This window comes from Haliaeetus albicilla, chromosome 14 (assembly GCF_947461875.1).
Source record: "Haliaeetus albicilla chromosome 14, bHalAlb1.1, whole genome shotgun sequence".
In the NCBI taxonomy this organism is placed as follows: domain Eukaryota; kingdom Metazoa; phylum Chordata; class Aves; order Accipitriformes; family Accipitridae; genus Haliaeetus; species Haliaeetus albicilla.
The window spans coordinates 21965262-21989165 of record NC_091496.1 but is presented as its reverse complement, the minus strand read 5'-3'; the positions used below and the strand labels follow the sequence as shown (position 1 = coordinate 21989165).

General features: G+C 39.7%; 1 long non-coding RNA gene across 1 annotated transcript in view; it reads left to right on the top strand.

Annotated features, from left to right (window-relative positions):
• The window catches only part of LOC138688971 (uncharacterized), a 55642-nt gene that overhangs the window by 1546 nt on the left and 30192 nt on the right, over positions 1-23904 (top strand). The window contains exons 2-8 of the long non-coding RNA XR_011327771.1: positions 141-308; positions 14926-15008; positions 15257-15289; positions 15890-16037; positions 16593-16659; positions 21323-21412; positions 21853-21937. This is a non-coding gene — a long non-coding RNA (uncharacterized lncRNA). The remainder of the gene's footprint in view (positions 1-140; positions 309-14925; positions 15009-15256; positions 15290-15889; positions 16038-16592; positions 16660-21322; positions 21413-21852; positions 21938-23904) is intronic.

The window sequence follows — 23904 nt, the reverse complement described above, 5'->3', positions numbered from 1 at the left end:
TTTGTCATCTTCAGGCTGGTATAAGCCACCTTCACCATTTGAATAGTTTGCATGGGCTTGTTCACTGCAACCTTTTAGAGATTCAATGTAACTATGTATTTTGAATGCCACAGAAATGAAAATTTACTTTTAAACTGTAGGTCTGGACTTGGATTTAGAACATCTAGCAACACAGAGTGCAGCAATTCGCTCCAGCAGTCCAAATGGATGCTCCCCGAAATTAACTGGGACACAGCAGTCAGCCTCTCTTTGTTAAACTGCACATTGCAAGATCTTTATCCAAGAAAAACCTCAGCTTCAGTTTTTGGGTAACTATTGATCCTCTTCATAACTTTTCCATAAATACTACATACATAGTAAATGCACAGAGCTGACTTTTGATCCTGTCTAGCTTTCAGGAGATGTCCTTTATGTGGTCTAATTAGAAAATCCATTGGCCAAATGCTGGTGTTGTTCCCCTTTCCTATGTCTGTCCATGAAAACACTGTGAGACGGGAACAAATTTAACACTAGCACAGTCAGAATAAAGGTTGTCACATATTTTGTCTCTGTTTGTGACAGGCTTTATTAGTCCATTCAGGGAAAAATGTGAAAAAATTACAGGAATGGAAATCTGGCCAGTTTTCTCTGGGCTTTTTTATGAGATTGTTTTCAGTTTTCTGTGGGTATTTCAGAACCTTTGCTTTCATGTTTGGATTCAAGCAAATCTAGGAACCTTAGTCAAAATGTCAATGAAAGCAAGTGTCTTGCTCAATAATCTGTATTTGCATCTCAGAGCTTGCCGTGGACAAATGCTGTCTACTTATGAAACCACCATACTTTCTACACTCTTGTAGTCTATAAAATGTTGGCCTATATTAGGCAACATGGCAGTAGAAATTGCAATGTTCCTGTGTTGGTGCAACAGGAAACATATGTTTCTTTTATGGGTTGTGCAGACTTCTGTTTCAGAAAGCCAGTCTTCTGAAGATGTATTGCTTTCTTCTTGTACAGAGTTTACACGCTGTAGATGAGCTTTGCCTAGGCATGCACGATGAGCCAGCTGAGAGCTTATGGGTCAGGGTTAGTGGGCGACCAACATGGGTGTTGTGGCAGGTGTCTGTTACAGACAGGAAGAAGAAGTGGATGAGGTCTCCTGATTGAAAAACATAATAAAGGAACATAGAAGAGGTAGAAACAGTGTCAGGTCATTCCTCCTGGAACTGAATCTATCAAGGGATGGGAAGGGCGTTAGGTGCATTAGGGTGTGTAGCAACATGTGCTTGGACTACAAATGTCCATGTTATTAATGTATGGCAAAATAACCTTAAATGAGCACTTTTCATAAGGAATATATTCAAACAGAGAGAGTGTACTTTCTTGAAGGAGGGTATCTTCTTTGACATGTGAATTCAGAATTACTTGAAGATTAGATTGCTCCCAGCCTCCTATTTGTGTATAATCCATTCAGTATTTGTATTCCTATAGCACATCAATGTTGTGGTACCAAATATTTATTCTGTATGAAACAACCAACAATGTAGTAAAATTTCCAAGTGTCAGTTTTCCTGTTTGCATGTCTACCTTCTGTCACATTGATTCTATTCACTTATCACTTTGTAGCCAAAATACATGATTCTAGAAAAGGAGGAGATTCCCCTTGCAAGATCAGAAACATCTGAGAAAAATCCTAGTGATTTTTTTTGCAAAGCCAACACCAAGAACTCTGGGCCATGGGGTGGGGTGAAAAGTGCAGGTGCTTGAAAACCTAATTGTTTTCTAAAATTAGCATTTTTCATTGTATTTTTCACTAATGTGATGAAAAATTACCATTATTCAGATAAAGGTCTTCTGATCTTTCTCGTGGCGTGTGCTGCTATGACAGGACAGACTGTCCCTTTAGAAACTGATCAGAGTCTGGTCAGTCTCTGTCCTTTCAATCACAGCATTTTGGGTCTCCTAGCTTTGTGTCCCAGCACAGAGCTGGGACAGCCAGCTGGAAGTTACCCTATGTGACGTGAATTTTATGCTCAGACTAGGGCAAGAGTAATACCTTTGATCACTGGATGCAGGCAGCCCTCCCTCTTCCAGGCAGCATCACAAACAGCTGGGAGACACCAGAGCTAAGCTGGTGAGAACTGGAGGAAAAGAAATGTTCCTGCCAGGGACTGAAGCTTAAGCAGGCACTCATAGAGCTTTTCGTTATTCATTGTAGGGTTGCTGTGTTTCTATCTCATCTTCCAGACTGAAATATGGGCATGGATAGTGAGCAAACCACTCACAACGGATCCAAGGCACACAGATTGGTGTGTAGTGCATAAACAAAATAGGATCTACTGAATCCCATCTGTATCAGGATGACTCTATTTAGGCTGCTGAGTTGCAGCTGAATGACCACCAGCTTGACTCAGATTCCTGAAGTCTGCACAGGCTGCCTGGACAAAACTTGCAGATGGAAACACAACAGATCGGAGAACTTAAATGGATGATAGCCTGGTTTCCAGGCAGTTCCAGGTCGTAGCTGTAGGCCCTTTGTTGTCAAGGACTGAAAAGCCATCTGCTAAGTTCCAGAAAAATCATGAGACAGACACATGAGGGTTTTTTTAAAATTTTAAATAAAGATTTCTTCTTCACGCCTACCTGTTTTATTCCTATTCTTTGTTTCCATTGCCCTGAGACTTCCATGCTTTTCAAGAGCTGTGGTTTTAGTATAACTCTGTACATTGGGAAGGCTCAGTAAATTAGGAAGTTTATATCTGAGAGAAGTTGGCCTTTTCCTTTCAGCTATTAGCTTCTTCAACAGAATTGATTTCTGTTCTAATTTTCTAAATTGGCCTAGTTTGATATTGGCCCATTTCACATTATTCAAAACAGACCATAGAATGAAATAACGTTTAAATTTGAGAAGTTGAAAATGTTACTGAAATTCACCATTTGGGGGACTTTTCTCTTTCTATAGTTTCAACTATAGAGAACCATAGAGGGAAAACTAGAGAGAGAAAAGCTGAGACTCAGCTTTTCACTTAGGTGGAAAGAAGAGGGAAATGGCTTTTGCTTGATTCTCCTTCAGTTGCTTCTTAAACTAAAATACTTAAAGAGTTCAGTTAAACAGAAGATTGATTGCCCATGTCTGGTACAAAGTTGAACATATTTGCAGGTCAAGAAGCTCAAATTAAAATTTGTGGTAATTACCAGATTAGCTAAAGATATTCTTAAAGATACAGATGTTAAGATGATGAACTATTTTGGAATACATCGTTGGACTCAGGCACCAAAAATGTTTAGACTGTCAAATATAGTGTCTCTTGGATTTTTTCAAAGGTACTTGAAATTAGTAGGATTACTCCCGAGAATCAGTGCATTCCCCAACTCTGCTCTGTCCACTTCCCTGAATGTGTAAGTACAGTTGTATCTCCATTCCTAAGAAGCCTGGAAATGTTCAAGTATATTATTGAGCAAGGCCAGTGGAAGTAAATATTCATAGCCTGGATAAGAATAAAATTCCTATAAAATACATGTCGCTGAATGTCTCACTGCTTTCCAAAATGCATTCCTCCTCTTGAAGCCAATAGGATTAGGGTGAAGTTGGAAGACAGTTCTCTCTTACTCTTAAAGAAGATATTTAAAATAGAATTATCTCTTGCCTGCGGCCTGTAAAGGAATTTTCGTAGGTGTTAAACCATAAACACCTTTTGGAAGGCTGGCACAATGTGCACTATACATATTTATAGTTAAAATGCCTCAGGTTTGTATTTTAAACATGTAGTTCTGATCTAATAGAGTCAGTAGGCTGTAGATTGGCTTTAAATTGTATCTCGGTATGGATATGAGAACTGGACTACAGATCTCGAGTAGATGACAGTATGTTTTATAGCTGGCTTCCTGTTTTGCATGGCATGGATTTTAGTACTGTTCTGGCATTTCGTATGCTCATTTAACAGGGAGACCACCATTAACACCTCTTATGTGGAGCGGTGCAGTAAGATGATAGCACAAAGGCCTTCCTACTTGTAAACAAGTCCACTAGATGTCCCTCCAGCTCTTTGTGATGATAATATGTGGCTGATTTCCACAGACCGAATGGCTCTAAGATGAAGAGCACTGCATTTTATGTCCCATAGCTTGCATATGTAGCTCTTTCTGGGTTTCTACAGAGGTTATCAGTCCAACCTCAATCCAGTTTCAGAAGGTGAAGGTAGGCATCTTCCTTCCATATCTGTACACGTGTTTTTGATCTTTCAAATTATTTTTGTCCTTCTAACTTCCCTTTTTAACATCTTTTTTTGCAATAATTCAAATGGAAGGAAAATGCAGTCTCTCAGTGTATGGATAGTAGGCAGGTATAACACAGGGGTGGAAAAGTGAATGCATTTGTAGGTTTTGGATGGCTTTTTACAGGAAAACAATTTAGCTCAGTCTCAACATTTTACTCTGCAGGTGAAGACTATTCTAGGAGTTAATCTAACACGGCAGTCTAGTTAGGTGGCCTGATCAGCCATTCAGTCTTACTATGAAAGTGGCCAGCTCAGATACCTCAGAAAAGTTAAGACACTGTTTCACTACACCCTGAAACATAAAGATTAATCTCCTCTGAAATGCTGTTAGCTCTGTTCCATATTTTATTCTGCTACCTCTGAACATGTAATCTCCTTTTCCATCTTGCTACTGTCCTGATGCTTGTGACATCTGGAAATGTAGTTCCAGAGTTTGAGTAAATATCATGTGAAATGATATTCTATTTTGATTGAATATCCTCTTACCTTTGTGCTTTGACACAGAGAAAATGAATCTCTCAGTCTTGTTCTTTGTATTTTTTTAATCCCATAGCCTCTTATTCACCTCCATTCTAAGGAAAATAATCCTCATATTTTTATGATTTCTACTGATATCCCTACTCTTTCTCATCACATTTTCCTTGAATTTTCTCCCTCAATTTCTCTATGTTATGTTTTTCTTGGTGAGGTGACTAGTGTGGCATAAATTTCTTTGGGTGACAAACCCACAGGAGATGGGGCTAATATATTGCTAACTTCTTAACAAGGTCACCAATTCATACATTGCTGTATGGAACATTATGTCCATATATCTGTTGGCAAGGTAATATACTAGGAATATTAGATGTTGGCAAAATAAATTAGTTCAGATACAGAAAAAATAGCCCTTTGGGTAGCTTCATCTGCAGCACTACTCATACAATGATTACACAGACTGATAGTTATTTTTAATAGAGATAAAATTGTGTTGAAAATAATGGATATTGCTTTATAATTAGGAGGTGCTTCTGTTGTTAAATTTAATGTGACCATTCCATTACCTTCTGCTTGCTATGCAACCTGTCTCTTGAAGCACATCTCCCGTACCGTGACCTAGCAGGTGTATCTAGATACAGAGTTAATAAAGAATTGTAAGTGCTCTGTAGAAACCTTTGCTAGATGTCAGGGATGTAAATAGTGTAGGGCAGACTGTTGCATTTTAATCTTCTACTGTAGTTTTATATTATAATCTCAGACAAGAAATGCTTGGTTATATGATTTGGTAACTAAAAGCAAGGAGACCTCAGACAAAAAACCTGGTGATTCAGAGAGACAAGAACAGTGCTATTTAGAACCAGAGCAATAGTTCCTCAAATCCTCTAGGTTCCTTCTGCTCCAGCTGTGATTGGCATAGCCCAGTTCTGAAATTTAATATTATTGAGCTGAAAATGTGGGTAAGACATGGTGCAAAGAATTATTTTCTCTGCATGGAGATGCCAAATGCCTTGAACATATCTAGAAATGACAGTGGGTTGGAGTGAGGATGGGGGGAAAGAGAGTATACCAAGAGGCAGCAATGTTGCTGTTCTGATTTACATTAGTAAATCAGACCACTGGGTGCTGAATCAGCTCTGGCACAGAAGTGCATTACTTCAAGCCCTTATCACTAAACCAGGCTAACCTATATGCAAAACAGAAGGTGGTAACACTACATCTCTATTAAAAGCAAAGACCAAATTCTGTTTTTCTCTGTTGAGAATCTAACACAAATAATGTTAGACATTTTTCACTGACCACAGGCGCACAGGACACAGGAAGTCTAGAAAACTGCAAGTTAATTCACTGTTGGAAAAATATTCCCAGTTACGTATACAAATAAAAAAAAAAAAAAAAGGAGGGAAAATTAGAATGGCCAGTCAGAGAAGTTTTCCTGCAGTAGGAGAATTTCCTGGAGTAAGCAGAAGTAGGGACATTAGTGATATTGTCCTGTATTGGGAATTTGGAAGCCAGGACTCAAATGCGGAATGATCTATATAAAATTGTTACAAAGGGATAGAGTAGGTTTTACCTTGAATATTTAGCAGTGTCAGAGACACGTCCAAACATTTTAATAGTGGTAAAGTCTATGTTTGTATGTGGACTGGGTTGCTAAGGAGTTTCTCAGGGCCAAGCAATAATAAGGGATCTATCTGGTGATCCCTTGTATCCCCATGACACCTCCCTCTTGGTCCTTCTAGCCTGCTTTGGTCCTTTGTACCTGCTGTTGTTTTGTTACTGTTCCTGTGGTATTGCCTGTCACGGATAAGAAGGAGCAGGGGAAGAAATTAGCAATGTGTTTTCCCCTTTCTGTTCTGCTTACCTTTTTCTTCTAACCCTCCTCTCCTACTCTCTCCTTAGATCATGGGAAACCAGACAAGGGAAGAAAGATCAGGGAGGCTGATGGGAAATTCCTTTCCTATCTCTGTCCCCCTTCTGAATGAAAAACAGGTGCCTGTACTAGTACTCTAACTCCTTCTAGTCCTAAAGTTGTCACTTTATGTCTCTCACCCAACCACACGACTCTTTTCCTGTCCAGTTCCCCTGTTTGCCAGCTGCTGTTTTTAGGGATTATTAAATAGAAAGGATCATTTTTTTGTTGGTTAGTTAGTCATATCCACGATAGAAGTCTTCAGAAGGGCAATACTTCTTAAATTCTTTGCTGCAGAAGTTAATAGTTCATATTTTTACAAGTACCCCATTGGCAATGTTGAGAGGCTACATGAAGGTAGATTTCAGGATCAAGTCACTGTTACAGAAATTGGCTCATGTTGTTCAAGTAGTAAATAGCATCATCTGCACCAAATTTTTCACTTTGGGTCAGGGATGCAAACTGATGCACTTGTAATACATTGAGGGTGCTATTTGCCATCTCAGACACATAAAGATGGATGCATAAACTTCTGACCTTGCTTTACTTTGTAAGAGAAACCGTACTACTGATCCTTGCCTGGACAGATGGTCATCATTTATCATGTAAAACGAAGCATCAAACTATGTAGGATTCTTTGTGTGATATTCTTCAGGGTGGTTGCCACAGGGAAATAATTCACTTTTATTTATTTGGAAAATGGCTTTTACTAAATCCCTGCCTGTTACACCTCAAGTCTTCCTTGCAAAATGTAAGACAGAGAACAAATCAACCAAGTTAATACCACATATTTGTTTTTCTGTTGGGCAAAAATGTCCTATTTTGGATTGACTGAGAAGAATAGTATCTTCTTTTCCTTATTTATTAGTATTTTAGAAATTAGGTAATATTAATGTGATAATGGAAAATCAAGAGATAAACATTACTTGTTAAACACTGAAATCTCTTTTGTAGTTCAGACAATCATAACAGATAGATAATTCATGACAATAAAGCCAAGCAAGAACACTATTTATTGTTTTAGATGGAAATACTTCCATGATAAAAATTTCAGTAAGGATTTTCTGTACATGTCTGTTTGTTTTCTTTATCTTTTAGAAAGTCTGTTATTTGAGAATTCAACTCTATGTAGTAACTCACAGCAACTGCAATTTTAGTACTTTGAAAGACATGGGTTCATAATTGCCAAAATATTCCTCAAATATGTCTGTTTGGAGTAGTTTTTAACAGGCCAAAAGATAGTCATGAATAGGCTGTTAATGATTTCAGATTCCAGATCTGCAATCTAGTAAATATTAGTCTGATACAGGGCTATCACAAAGTGCTACTTCCCTCTGATTACACTATTTTAAATAACACAACTGAAAAAAGCTCACTTATCAAGGATGATAAGACTTAGTCCCATCCTGGAGAACATGGAGAAATCAGATTGCATCTAGGTTGTATCTTCAGTATTGTCTGTCTGTGGAAATTTAATTTGTGCTTATATAAGTTTACACAGTGGCTATGCTCATGATTACGTGGTGTAGTTTTTTAGGGGTACAGCTTGGTGAGATCATTTGTATGCGCTCAGCTTCCACCAGGAAGGACAGGTTCATGTTTTAACAAGGGTAAATTCTCAGCCCATAACTTAATTACCTTGTCATGAGGATGAGAGAGGCCATTTGAAGATCTGGATTTATCTTCCTTCTTCACTCTCCCATCCCTTTTTGATTGTTAATTCCTAGGAGGAGAAATACATGACTGGAAGTGAGCCTAAACCTCTCCTCACTGCTCTTGGAGAACTTGTCAACCTGAGTTTTTAATGATACCATTTCTTGCCTTTAATAAACTATCAGAAAAAAGAATCTACAGTTTGACTTGTCACAGCTTGCATGGAACATAACGGTTTATAATACAGTTGGCAACACCACTAATAAGTTAACCGGTTTAGGAACAACCTTAGATATTGTTAGGAACAACCTTAGATAATAAAATATGCTGGTTTCTTAAAAATAACTCAAGCAAAATTTCACCACTGTTCTCTGACCTGAATTATCTTCTCTTCACAGGAGAATCTGTGCACATTAATGGATAATTGGTACAGGCAGTCCTGGGCACCAAGTGCATGTCTTGACTGTGTCTAACTCTACCCTGGACTAAGATGCAGGTGGCCCCCCCTCTCCCATCCTCCATAGGCAGCAAACCCAGGCAGGGAGGGCAGACAGTGAAGGAGGGAGGTGTGACATGTTCCTATAGCTCCTCCACGGCAGAAGATTAGGACAGTAGGGTTAATGATGATTCTGACACTCTCTTATCAAATTTAGGAAAAAATTGTGCCAATAAGATGGGTTTATTTGTAATAAAATGCATATTGACCTTTGCTCTTCAGCACCCTACTCTACTACCTATATTTTACACTAATAAGAGTTTAAATTGAAAGTGTGGGACATCTCCTGAGACAAACTGGTACTTGTGCCCGTGTGAAGTTATGAAAATGACAGTACCAATTACGTAGGAACGGATCACCTTTACCCTAATTTCATCAGATCAAAAGCCATGTCTTCACAATTTTATGTATGACCATGGTGTTAGCAAAAGCTGTATTACTTTGGTTATTAATAGGCATAAAGGATGTTTATTGAAAGATGTAGTTCGTTGAACAGTCTCTGAACTGAGTTTCTCAGAAGTCAAAAATTTGTCTTCTGTGATGAATGTCATGGAAAACACTTTCCATTTTAGTCATCCTATTTACTATGTGTTGCTTCTCAAATCTGTCATCATTCTGTTGTTCTTGCCTCATGTTTTCATCCTTTACTTTCTGTACATTAGGTTATTTTGATCCAGGCTTTTATTTTCTTTCAGTTGGGTAATTAGTAGACCTGGCTTCTCTCCTTTTATGCCCATGCTGAATTTGCCTCATTTCTATTTTGCTTTTCAATTCATACGTCAGTAGAGGTCTCTAGTTACAATAGCTTCATGTTTCCTGGAAGTTCTGCGTCACGGGGCCAAATTTATACCTGGTGTATTTTCCATTGACACAGAAATTACACCAAGAATGAATCATCCTCTGGTGTTTATGTTCATCTGGTCTTATTTTTTTCCTCAGACGTTGTTCGTTTATATTAAGCATGTAATACTGGTAGTCATTCGAATGATATGAAATCAACTTATGTTGTTCTGGGGACTTGGTAAAGACAAGAACAATTAAAAAAAATTATGGAAGTTACAGATCCAGGCTAGACCTGTTTCATTCACATAATGTATGTAGTATTCATGGTAAGTACTAAACCTTATTGCAGTCTATTTTTCACTGTTCTGAACAAAAGAAATGTAAGATGAGAAAATAGATTTGAGACATAATCTTGCATTTGGGAGTACAAAAGCTGCAGATACCTCTGACCTCTAAACAGAACAAAAAGATGGCTGGCAGTCAACTAGCTAGTGATGTACACTTAAAAACATGTAAAGCAACCCTTCTGAGGTCTGATATGGGTGCTTAATACGGAGTTAAACAATGGAGCTTTTCACTGTGTTTGTTAATAATCCTAGAAAACTACACATACAAAAAGGTAAGAATACGACCAAAGTTGCAAAATATTTAGATCTAGTGGTTTCCTCCTCAACACTGGTTGTCAGCAGATGGGAGAGACAAGCATAAAAAAAATGAGATTTTTTTTATTCTCAGTTCAGTGCCTGTCTTCACTCTGGCCCTAAATAGCTGATAAAGAAATAGTCTACATCCTTGCATCTCTTGGCTGCAGTACATTCAGTGAGTCTGTGGGAATGGTCCCTGCACTGCTGAGATAGCAGGAGGAGCTGTAAGAGGGCAGAAGCTTTTCTGAAGCCGTTTCATTGATTTTCCCTGAGCTGAGAGGCAGCAGTACCTAGCCAGTTATTATATACCCCTTGCCAGCTGGCCAATATATCAATACACGGTGGTGGGATCTGGGTGTGAGACCCTTCCCTGCCCAGCCCACCCCTAGCCAGGGAGGGCAAAGGAATTCTGGAAAGTAATCTGCATTTTATCTGGATCATCGTGATGACAAATACTGTTGTCTCCCATCATACTAAGGTTGAATTTCAACCCACCATGAAGAGCCTTCTCTTTGGTGCCTTGCAGGGAGCACTCTGCAAAGCAAAAACAAGTTGCAGAATGTAACAGTTTGATTGATGATAGAGGAAATCTTCACACATTAATAAAATATATTCTGGAAGTTTTCCTTCCTGCATCTGCTCTCCAGTGGTGCATATTGCACAGCACCCAGTTGTTTCTTGTGAAGTCTGTTTAGATTGGGGGTAGTAGGTAGGGCAGGCTCTATTTACAGAAGGTGAAATTATGGGATCTCTGAAGCCTGCTTGCTGCATTTGAAGTCACTCCAAGGCTGCTTCTGCCTCAGTCCTATAGCAGAACTGTGAGCTGGGGAGCAGGAATGAGCCCTAACGCCTGCATCTCCTGCACTCCAGTGCTGTGATGGGCTGGAAAATTACTCCTTTAGCTCTGGCATTGAAGTGAAGTAGATTGGGGCCAGGATAGATACACATGTGGGTGCTGGAGTGTGTCATTAAGTCTTCCTGGCAAAGATGGCTGGCAAAATGGGTCCCAAACTGTGAGGCAGCAAAGTAAGAAACAGTTGCAAGGGGAGCTGGGGACGTAGTCAGGGTGAGAGTCTTTTGTAATGCACGTGTTCAGTGTCCTTGCCTTCATACATATTTTACTAGAAGGAAAACTTGAGATATCTAATCCTTGTGTGCTCTCTTTTTTAAACTATAAATGAAACCAGGAAAAATATTTTGGGGTTTTATTTCAGTTGTCAAAACTATCAGCAAATTTAATCATAAACTCCCCAAAACATTGTGTCCAAAAGAAAAAGACAAGCTTTGACAACTGTATTTTTACAAATTTGTGGTAAAAGCATGACAAAGTGACAAACATTATTCGCTAAACAGCCAGACAGAAAAATTACTCTTTCCTGGACTGGAATTTTTTGAAGATGTGAGAAACCCAGATTCAATTCTCTTGCAGTTCAAGGGGATTTGAACCCATATCTCACAACAGAGTTCATTAACCACTGTTGTATTTCTTACTCCAGAGTGGATTTCTCTCAAGTGCTCTTCTTAATAATGTTCAGTATTGCATAGAATACTACACTTTTTGGTGGAGAAAGGATAGGAAATTCATTGTCTTGCCTGTTTTTTCTTTCTTTACCCTGATGGATATTTCATATAGAGTGGACCTACTCTAATAGGAGAAATTAAGAACACACTCAAGTATACCCTGGAGTGGTTCAAACTCTCCCTGGGAGGTGGGAGACAAGAGTTTAACTGCCCTTAGGAAGTGGAGGGGTCCTGTATTCTCCAAATAATCTTAACTCCAAATATCCTGTATCTTTCAAATACTCTAACACTGCACTATTAATGTGTGTGATATGGGGAGGAGGTGCTTATTATTTATTTCCTGCTCTTCCTTCCTTCCTGCCTCCTCTTGTATTGCAAGTACAAAAGCCTAAATACTTTCCTTGATGGTTCCTTCAAGGATGTTCACCTGTGAGAGAACTAGAGTGAAAGATGTAAAGCCTCATTGTGAAAGATATAAGACTAAACTCACAAAAGCCTTTAGGGAACAGACACAAGTGTCCATCGCAGCCTTCTGGTAGCAACCAAACAGGAGTGAATGAGCTGTTTTAAAGTAATCTCACTCAGCCTTAACAGGTCCTGCAGGCATATCAGCAGCACCTCAACATCAGAGACTGATGGGAGATCAAGTAAAATTGGCAGGAATACTTACTATTTTGAATGATAAGTAATTATAATGGAGAAAAAAGAAAGCAGGAGTAATGCTCATAACTACAAAGACTAATGTGGGCATTTGCACATGAATGTGACTTGCAGTTCTTTATCTCCCAGTATGTGATCTTGAGCAAATTCAGACCAAGTACTGTCTTTGTTCACTGCTTTAATAGCTACAAACCTCCTTAAAGGAAAGATGCTTTTACTTTTATCATCTTATCAACTTCATGTGAAATAAAACCTGGCTGTCTAAACCAGCTTTGTGTCTCAAGGTGCTCTACAAAGTAGGAGCTTTGTAGGGACTGATTGTGCACCGACATATAAGCAAATGGAATGGACAGGTGTGTTTGACAATAAATTTTGCACAGCGTTTTGGTTGAAAGCCTGGAAGAGCTGTCCAGCTGTGCTGCATAATCTTGTTACATTTTTTTCATGTCATAAAGTCAGTCTGACAGAACTAGGATGTGATGAAAAGAAATGGCTCTTATACACATTTAAGTGGACCTCTAGCTTATCAAGCTATTGCTAAACAATAGTAACTTGGATTATGTGCAGATGGTTTCCATGTTGTGGTAGGCCTGGTTTTTTGTGGTTCTGACATGGGAATGCCATTTTCAATATGAATTAATGTATAACGAACGGTTCATAGGTTGATTAAAGATTTATGTCTTACAAGACAAGTTCTCCAGTGTTTTAAACTATTATTGACACAATGATGGCAGTTCCCAAATGCGAACGTTCCTCCACATCAGCTCATATTAATGTTATTTAGCTGTTGTTTAAATATTTAAAATTCAATTTTAGTTTAAAACTGCAGACATCATAAAAGATAATACTTACTTGTTTTTAAACAACTGAAAAGGCAGGAGATGGCTGAAAGTACAGTTATTCTTAGACTTAGTTTCAAGTGGCTTACTGATTAAGGTAGTGCATTTAGTTTCAGAATAATATCTTTGTTCTCCTTGCAGGTTTTGGAACAACATGTCCGTATTATGAATTCACTCTGATAAATATTTCTTGCCTCTCTCTTTCAAACAGAGATCCAATGCACAGCATGAGCAAATGTTAATGTCATATTTGGAGAAGCATGATAAGTATTTCAAAATTCAGCCCAAATATCATCAAATATATTCCTCGCTGGAAAGAGGGAGACTATAATTAACCTACTAAAGCTTTTCACCGTGGATGATCATAGTTGTTTTCATTTCTTTCAGGTGCACATCCTTGGAACTATGTGGTATTTTAAACTATGGATAAAACCTCATGGTTTGTGTTTTACTTTGAGAAGATGGGTTTATTGCCAGATTCAAGAGTGTGCTTTCTCAGAGACACCTCTTTGTAGGGAACTCAGATTCTTTTATGAAAAACTGGGGACCTACATTCTTCCAAATTTGCACTCCAATGACAGCACCTAGCTGCATATGTAGCACAACACGAATCCTGGCTTTCTTGGCTCTCTGACTAGGTATAAGCATGTCAGAGTTTTCTCAGTTTTGAAACTTCTGTCTGTGCTTCTGGGGTTCTTAAATCTCCATGGATTCTCTTTAAATAAGTCACAGCTTTCACTGCATCTAGAGATCAATAGTCACCTGGTAGCAGAGTGTAACATTCCCTGGCATTGGCTTTTTGTGATTGGCCTAACCCAGAATGACTTTAATTGTGACTTTGAGACTTTTGTCAAATGATCTGGAGCCTCCCAGCAGAGAGGGGGTGATGATATAGTTGATTTTCTCAGTCTTTTCTTTCACTGGGAGATCTGTGTTACTGGTCCAGGAAACATGCCTTGCTTAGCATGTCTGCCATGAGGTTACAGGACCTTATTTTCCATTTCCAGTGCTGCAGTTGTTCTCTGGGTTTATCAGGACGGTTTCTCATGGCTTGTGATTAGGTTGCTTTCCCACTGATGCTCAAAGGTGATTAAGCTATTCCTTTCCAAAGAGCACAGCCAATAGATCATAGCCCCTGCTGCTGATACTACAGTTTTACCCAGTAATTGTTCCATGCAAAAGCAGCTATGCTGGGAAGGATTGGCAGAACCTCAGGTTTTTAGAGCAGGTGAACAATGGGTCTGCACTGTTAGGGTCCTCCTTGGTCTATTCTTCTGGACTTACAGATCATGAATTCCATTCTTTATGGAACAGCTGTTTCAACAGCGGTGTTGGGGTGTGCTACTTGCTTTATTGTAGTCTCAGGCTTGGTTCTGAGGACAATCTTTAGAGAAAGCAAAGCATCTGAGAAATGCCTTGAATCCAGTTTTCCTACTTGGGGTATGGTAAGACCACAGCTCACTCTACAATATTTGTCAAACCATGAGGATTAAAATGGATTTCTGACCACAGTTGGCAGCATGTGCCATCTCATTAGAAACTCTTTGAGATGCGGAGCTTCAGGTGAGCATTGCTTCTTCTCCAATATAGAAAGGAACAGAATTTTAACCCTTAGGCTGTTGCAATGGCATGCCCCATTTGTATGGGTAACTGACTTGCTCTTTTCTGTTTGCTTATGTGAATGATGCAGATTCCAGGAAAGTTGGGTTGTCTATGCAGTTTCATACAGCATGCATGTTGTGCCAGAGGAAGATCCTTCTAATTTTGGGAGAGGTGTGATCCCATTTATTACCATTTTCTACTCACTAATGTAGATATTTTCCTCATTATTTCTCTTCCATATTTTTCTGTAGTGCTGCAAGATATATATCTGGTCTGAGATTTACCCTTACCAGTAGTCAACTATTTCCTTTCCCTGGGGAATAAGGTGTCCCCACCTGAGTTTTATCGGAGTAAATGGGTGCTCTATTTATGCCCTAAATCTTCCACGTGCACTAATGTGTAATGCTTCTTTTCCACAGAGAAATGTAATCCAAGTCACAAGCCTGCTCAAAGTAAATGTTGCTCTACAGCCTGGCGTCTCAGTCTATGCATACAAACTCTAATTACATGAACTATTACCTCTCATGTAATAGTATATCATAAGGCCAGAATGAGTGCTTTTGGAGATTCGGTTTTGATTTAGCTCACAGGTTATGACTTCTTGCAAAACATGAACTGGGTTCAGGTTCCTTGGAGCTGATGCTGTTGTGGATCTGGGTTCACAGGTGCTCTGATTCCACTGCAGATAGCAGGGGATGTATCATGCTTCATGTCATGTTGTAGTTTCAGGGGAGTTTTTGTTACAGGCTTTCCAATGATATTCTTATTCAGAGCACATACCTAATTTCAAGCAGGCTCTGCTAGTCTAGTGCCATTAGACATATTGTTTGCACAGTTGGTAGAATTTTGAGGAGTGTTGAAAGTAACAAGTGGATTCACTTGTATCTTTAAATTGCCAGGGAAACACAACCGTGCAATCAATTTTTCCTGTGACATTGCCATCCTCAGCCAGCTTTGTTGAAAGTATGTAGCTTCGACATGTGAAGCATTGATGACTAGTTCTTCTCTATCACATTTAGAGTGAATAAGAACTCACCATTTGTGTTTTACAGCAACTAAAACAATTCAGTGTACAGTGAACTGCAATCATTGAAGTCAAAGAGAGTTTTCTGTCTACCTGAACAGTAACAGCACCTTCAGCAAGGCAGAAGGATTGGCTGTGGAACTTGGAATATCCCAGGAGCAAAGAAAGATGAAACGGTGAGGTGGTCATGGGGAAGGAGCAACAGCATTCAGTGCGCGTTTAAAAAGTGTATGCCCCATCCTTATAAGCAGAGGAGTCTGAATGTTGTTCCTAATCTGGCTAGTGGGACTTGAGCAAGTAGCTCTGTGCAGCGATTTGGGAATGCTCCATTGAGGCAATGGAGCATACATGCTCAGGAGGGAGTTTAACTTCTGCATTGTCAATGAACAATTCAGAAAAAACAGTAAGTGATCTTACTGGCAGTAACAGTAAGCCTGATTTCTGTCTTCTTTTTAATTGTATTTGTTTAAATTTTTTATCTTGTTGCCAGTAGCCAAATTCTCTGCAATCTGCTCAATGCACATTAGGGTTTTTTTTATTTCAGCACTTCTCAGGATTTGAGTAAATGGTCCAAGGACTGATCTCACTGATATTGTCCCCAGAAAAATAGTCTGTTTCTGCTGCTATATTTCCCTGATCTGTTACAGAGGAGATTGTGAAGAAATTTTGAACCATCTGTATCTTTTGTTTGTATTTAGCTTTTGTCTAATTTTATCATTTCTTTGTCCTAGAAATTGCATTAGCCCAACTGTGTTACAACTCTCAAGAGGAAGGATCAAAAATCTCCCATCTTCCAGTGTAAGGAGAACAGTGGAAATACTGAATGTTCTGTTCACAATTTTGTTCCTGCACTTGCCCTGTCGTTGCCACCTAGAGCTTCGACTGTTTCCAGTACCTCAGTCAGTAACTTGTTGCTTCTTACATTTAATATAAGAGCACATCCCATTTTGTAACATTTGTCAGTCTATGAAGGATAAAATGGAGCTTTTAACCATAGCTGATGCCATGTATGTCTCATTCATAACTTCTGGAGGTGCTGGAATCCAGGCAATCACATTTTCTTTTGCAGTATGGGGAGAATTGAATGCTGTGATGCCTATTTCCCCCCATTCTTTTCTCTATTCCCTTTTCCCACACATTGTCGTTTGCGTTTAGGAAGGTTTCCTGATCCTCACTAGGTCATTTTAGTTTCCAGACCTGTGCTCAATGACTGCTAGGAACCTAACAGCTATGCTAGAAACTTGAAAAGACATGTAAAAGGCTTGGAAACCTGAAGCACTGGTTCAGAACATGGCACAATCTGTCTTTCAATGAGTTAGTTTTCAGAGGCTTTAATCCAAGTAGCTGAGAATGTCATTGGCATGGTTACACAAAGGAATTGAGAACTGGTCATCTGCAAAGCAACCTTAATATATGTGTTTTTAAACAAGTTAGCTCATCTCTGTAAATGCCAAAAATTACATGATTTTTTCAGTGCCTTGGGAAACTCAACTGTTTTTCCAGCTTACTGTTATTTCATCTTTTCTTGTGCCACCAAAAAGTCTGAGAAATCATACCACCCCCTTTAGAAAAAGCTTTGTTTAGAGGATAAAAATGCAAAACCAGCCTGCAGGAGCCTCTTATTTTTCAGCATCCTTTGAGGCTGACTCATGGTTTAGCTTTTGGTTTTCCTCAATGAGTGAACTCTACACAGAGCAATCCCTCTAAGCAAGCTTATTCCATTTGCTCTGAATTATCTGACCAGCACAACTCTGTTATACAAAGCTTCATACAGAGCAAGAATTTTCTGTCCTGAAAAGCTCTCATCAGTCAAGAAGTCAGAATGAATGTATACATCTTCTTCTGTTCTGAAATGTCAAGGGAATAGGTTTGCGTAAGAATATGCTTTTAAATGCACAGTCTCACTCCAGCTGCCTTATGTTACAGCTTGCTGTCCACAGCCTTTGTGTTCCATAACAATATTAGAGTATGCTGGGGCTCCTGTGGCCTAACTTCCTATTGTAAATCTCATACTGAAACCCTGGGTCATCTGAACTGCTGTATACACAAGGTATTTACAGAGAGAGAAGGATACAGTGGCATCCTTCTTATCACAGCAGAGAAGTCTGCTTCATTGCACAGAGGAATTAGTGTTACTGTAGATGCTTTTAAGGATAAATCAGATGCAAGTTCAATGTTGAAACCACAGTCCTGTGGGTCACTAATAAATAGCTGCCATCTGCTTGAATGTATGGGTGCTGCATACATTTCCTTTTAGTTCCACAAACCTTCTCTTATTTTCCTGCAAAAGGCTAATTTTCAGCTCTTATGTATCTCCCTTTGCCTGTGTATCTTCTCAATTATTAGTGTCGTGCCTATTTCAAACTGAAGCTTTTGCCTATATATCAGCTCTTAGTAAAAGAAAGGTGTAATTGTTGAAAGGGGTCTTTTGGCATAGTGGCTACTTAATATATTTAACATTTAATGAGGAAGTAATCATTCAAATTGAGTCAAACCTTTGATCGCAGTCAAAATCTCCTTTCATGAACTTAGGAATTGAAAATATTAATGTGGACACCTCTATAAATCACCTGTGTGTTTGTAGGTATTGTGTTTAAAGGGCCTGGATTGCCTGCTGCTCCAGCTGCTGTGCATCTAATGTTGTCAAAATCAGAGCTGATTCCTAAAAAAAGTTCTAAAACAAGTAGTAGTAGCAAAACTGTTTTCCTTTAGAAATGCTTAACTTCCCACCTGCAATAGCTGAGTATCTTACACAATAGATTTAAGCATGCAGTATTTGCATAATTGAAAGAGATGATATTGATCAATGAAGTCCACCTGATATACAAATTACCTTCAGGATTTTTCGGTTGTGGGTTGTTTTTTTTTTTAATTTTATTTGTATGAGCTATAGGTCTTGCAAATCACCTTCAAGGAAAATTTAAAGCATGAACACAAAGGTATGCACTTCCTAGATTCCAAGGTCTATTGGTTTGTATGAGTGCATCAGATATTTTCAGAATAATAGTAAATACAACTGTGATTGTGTATTAAATTAAGGAACAGCCAAAAATCAAACCCAACACTGATTCAACTAAATTTAGTGTTACACTTTTATATCTGATTTTGGGATTTTAATGGTCTGCTTACCTGGCTTTTTTTTTAAAGTTGATGTGTCCCTGCAGAAAGACACTCATAGCCAATGAACATAGTGGTTTTGATAATAATAATGATGGATCAGTCCATTTTTGAAGGAAAGAATAGAGTCTATAAAAGAGTAAATCCGCTGATTTATAGGCTAAATGGCTGGTAGGCTAGAATGGCAAAGCAGAAATGTTTGAAAGTGCACTTTTCCCTTCTCCTTTAATACAGCATTGATATGTGCTTAGTATTTTATTCCCTATGCTTTATATTGATGACATTTTATGAAGTTATTCCAGTGGTCACTAGGAATGTAAGATTATGGGTTATTTCACACGTGTTGAGCTTAGGAGAATGAATTAAAATAAATGAGACAATTATGTGGAAAATCTTGGCAATAGTTTGTCCAAATACTTTAAGATGAACTGTAGGTTTCATCTGCACAGATTCCATTCTGGTTTAAACAAATGTTGCTAAAAGAGAATCTGTGTGCCTGTTTCTCAGAAATATTTGTATTTGTTGGAAGTTTTTAGACTAGAGATGATGTATTGACTAAAGAGGGTGACTGTTTTTTGTTGTTGAGTAAAGAGAGAAAATTATTTGATAAATAGATGCTGTGTCTGACTACTTATATCTATAATGGAACTTTTTACATTTAAGCAGTAGAAATAATTCTAAAGCAAAAATATCTGCATTTTGTTCATATTATTGCTGTGAATGTACATGTTGTTGGGATGTACAGTCCTGGTTAACTGAAAACACTTGGAGATGTATTTGGCCAAAGATTTGCTGCCGTTATGAACAGTAGGAACTGTGGATGGCAATGTGACATTGTCACTGTTTTGAAACATGTTTTCTGCAGAGATGGCAGAACTTTGGAGAATAAATGTTAAATTGGGATACCCCTTGCTAGCTTAAAATACCTGATTAAGCCTATGAAAGGTCTGCATAATTGACATAGAGATAGTTCTTGGCTAAGAAATTCTGCAGTAAAAAATGGAGTAAAACCAGACCTGTTTCAAAGACATTGCTAGAGAAGAAGGAATTTCAGAATCTTTTCTTCCTCTTCACATGTATTGGCTTTGGATAGTTGTGATCTATGGTAAAATAGGATCAAGTTTTTGGATTTTACTAAGGGAGAAAGAGAGAAATGTGGATCCTAAATGTGAATATTACGCCCCATTTTTCGAACTGGGTGAACAGAAATTGGAACTTTTTTTTCTCTTAGCTCTACATTCACTTCTGTGAATCATGTACTGTATCCAACTTAACAGTAAGTAGTCTCTGTTTCCTATTGTTTGTGCATTTTTAAATCTGTTTCTTAGTTTACAGTTAATGGTTCACATTTTATATAGATGTTAATGTCTTCCTCTCTCCTACCATTCTATTTTAGGGAAAGACAATTAAAGAACATATTATAATTTATGTCACATTGTTCACTAAGTTTTAAGAGAAGGAAAAGTATTTTAATTCTAAATTGACCTGTCCTAAAACAAACCACTCGATTTTTCTTAAAATTAGTGTCATGATTTTTATGTAGGCAAACTTTCAAGCTCTAAATGTCTGGATTGATATTTATGCTTTCCCTTTGAGTGCATTTAATTATTTTTAAGATTTTCTTCATATTAATAATATTTACCAGGGCATATGCTCATCTATTCTGAACATTAATTGGTGGCAGAGTTCAATTTTCCTGTCATCGCATGGGGTTTGTCAAGGACAGACAATAAGAACTCAGAGCTGGGAGACCACAAAACATGTGTCTTAGCTGAGGAAACGTTGTCTTCCATCACAGCAGGCTTTCTAGTGTATTAGAAAAAAGCTAATATTAGGAAACTCCCTTCAATATTTTTAGAAATTTGAAACAGTGACACTCTTGCTACAGATGTGTAAGGTACAATGTGGCTGATGTACTGTCATTCAAACCCCCTAGCCCCCCTTTTTTTTTAAATCCTGAGGGTTCAAGTCTGTACTCCTAGAAGACTTGGGAAATGTTTCTGAAAGCTCGTGGAACATTACATAGATGGGTAATGCTCTTGCAAATGAAGCTTTGATGGGCTGGGTACTACTGTTATTCCAGAGGACTGAAAAGTCACAAGAACTGACTGCTTTCTGCACTTCCCTGCCACTAGGAGGAAAACAGCTGAGTCAGGAGGGAGCTTCTGCTGGCTCCAACCCCTTAACAAAATACAGGAATTTGCTTGTTTCTCTGAGGAGAATGGTGAAGTGAACAAAAAGGGTCCAGAACCTGGGGAAAATCAGCTCCCCTATTCTCATGAAAAGAATAAGCTGAAATTAAGCTGCTGTTACTTCCTTCTTTCTTGTTTCCCCTTTCTTAAAGCTGCTGATCTGAAAAGTGAGAAAGGAGAACTCTCGGGAACCTACAGATCTCCCCAGGAAGAAGAAGCAGAAAGGCCTGAGGAATGGTAGTGTCAAGCACACCTGCCCCAGGGCTAGCGGAGGTGCATGGGGTAGCCCCATCCTCAACCAACGCAAGCACTGCTATGGGAAGAAGAGGGAGCATTCTGGGGGACCCGAAGGCAGATGTGGGGCTTGGGAAGAAACTAGTGTTGGGGAGCAGAAAACAACCTCTTGTTTCCCATTTTAAGCTATGTGAGACAGTAACTGCACTGGAGGTGGGAAGGTAGAAGCAAAAACCTCAGTGAAACAAGGAAAGCTTACATTCATTACAAGTTTAACCTGTAAGATGAAGGGTTTCTGATGAATATCTTTGGATTAGGCAATAATGAAATACTATTCCAATCTACAAAATTCTTGCTCTGAACCACTTACTATCTGGTTTAAAAGCAGAAAAAAAAAAGCTCAGTTCTCCATCAGCGTGTCACTTTTTTTCCTTTTTTTGTGGGGCAGGGGCAGAAGATGCATGGTTTCTGAGGCACTCTGGGAGAGCAAATGTGAACACTGTGTGGAAGATTTATGTCCATTTAAAACCCAGGTCTGTTGAATCAGTTATGTGTGGGCATATAATATCACTCCAGATCACTGGGTATGTTGCTTTTGTATGCAAAATTCAGGTTCTTGCACAGTGCTTCCAATTTCAATGTCCTGTGTGTTGCAGTCCTGTATTCCAAAAGTCCATAGTTGCTCTTATCTGATATTTATACAATGGAGACTCTGGGCAGCCAGATACGTGGGGCCGGCAGCAATTTTGGGGTAAACTTCCTTAAAGGAGTTTGAGTTGCTGTGTAGCCTTGAAGGGCCGATTCTTCCTTTTTCCCTCCTGTGAGCAGTTATACACATGCACTGCCCTGCCCGGGGCCCAGGGCTCCATTTTAGCCCCCTGGGGCTCCCCCCACCCTGTCCATGGCCCAGGACCCCACGTCATCCCCCCGGGGCCGTCAGCCCCTGCCCCAGCGATGCCCCAGCGATGCCCCAGCAGGGCCGCTCTCCAGCTCCCCACAGCCCTGCCCTGCCCGGACATGGGCCTCGCCAAGCCGGGCCCACCTGCGGACCCACCTTCCAGCCCGGCCTCGGCCTGGCCCCGGCCCCATCCCCAGGGCGGTGCCTGATGCCTGGGGCTGCCCCCGGCTTCCCTGCTCCTGGAGTGGGACAGGCCCTGGCCGCCAGGCCCTGCCCAGCTGGATCTCTGGGGGAGCCCTCACCGCTCCCCGTGCCTGACCCTGAGGGACCCACCAGCCTTCGTGGCGCCTTGATAATCGGAATGTTTATTAACAACATATTCATTAAAAAAAAGAAAAAATCAAGTAGGCTTTTTCCTAGCTTAAACATTTTCCAGAAGCAAACCTCTTCTTCCAAATCGAAGCTCACATTTGCAAGGCTTTTGTCCTCTCTGGCAATTTGCATTGAATTCAATAGCGCAAAGTGAGTTGTGAGTCAGCCGCCACACTCTGAATCACCAAAATACTTCTGTGTTATTAGCAGACATTAAACCCGACATCTCGTTCGAGTGGGAAGAGTAATGCATGTTCAAAGCATCCTCATAACTCAGTGGTGTGTGTAGGAAGCACTGTGGCGTTGTGTAATGGGAAGAGCAGCTCGGAATCGATCCTGCCAGTTTTTCCCAGGGAACACTGCCGGAGACTTGAGCTGTTAAGTCATTGTTGCGTTTTAATGAAATTCCTGGCACATCTAATGCTAAAAGTCCCCTGAAGGGAAAATATTGTAAATGCGGCTGGTAGTGCTAGAAGTGAGGCTGGTCGGTTGGGAAGGAGGTTGTTGCTTCTAGCGTTTGTTGGGGGCTGGGGAGAGGTGCCGCTTCCCACCCCGCGGGGTTAGCCCCAGGGAAGCGCGGCCGGGGGCTGCCGCCTGGTCGCTGGCTGCGAGGGGTTGTTTGCTGTGACTGCTGGCGCTGAGCCCTGGATGTGAGCGGGGACGCAAGGGTGCCTGATGGAACCACTGCACGGAAGCTTGTGTCAATAGAGAGCATAATAAATGAAATGAACTGTGAGTAGATAAGGGGAATATACAGGCCAGGTGGCTTGTGAGACTCGTATGTTTCAATATGGGGCAATACGTGATGAACTTCATGACTGTGTGTAAGTGAGAAAGGAAGCAGTTGACAAAACATTTATACTGAAAAATAAAATTTCACTTCAAAGACTGTTCATAGGCATCAGTCAGGGAAAACACTCTTTTCGCTTTCTTTACGGATTTCAGAAGTTGGGTTTCAAAGATGATTTCAGGGTACTTGCACTTGGGAAATGTAGGCAAATAAACTAGTGCAATATCTATTGCATGTATTTAATAATAATGCAGTTCTCACTTGAGATTGATGCATACTATCACATTAAGTACATCATATAATGTGTGTGTGTGTGTGTTTGTGGTGTGCGGGCTGGGTCTTCAGCTTGATAAAGTCTTGGCTCCTCACTTGGGCAGTCCAAGGAACTGAGGTGGATCTGCTGCAGTCTGTTTTGGTGTATCTCCCCGTCTTCATTCTTG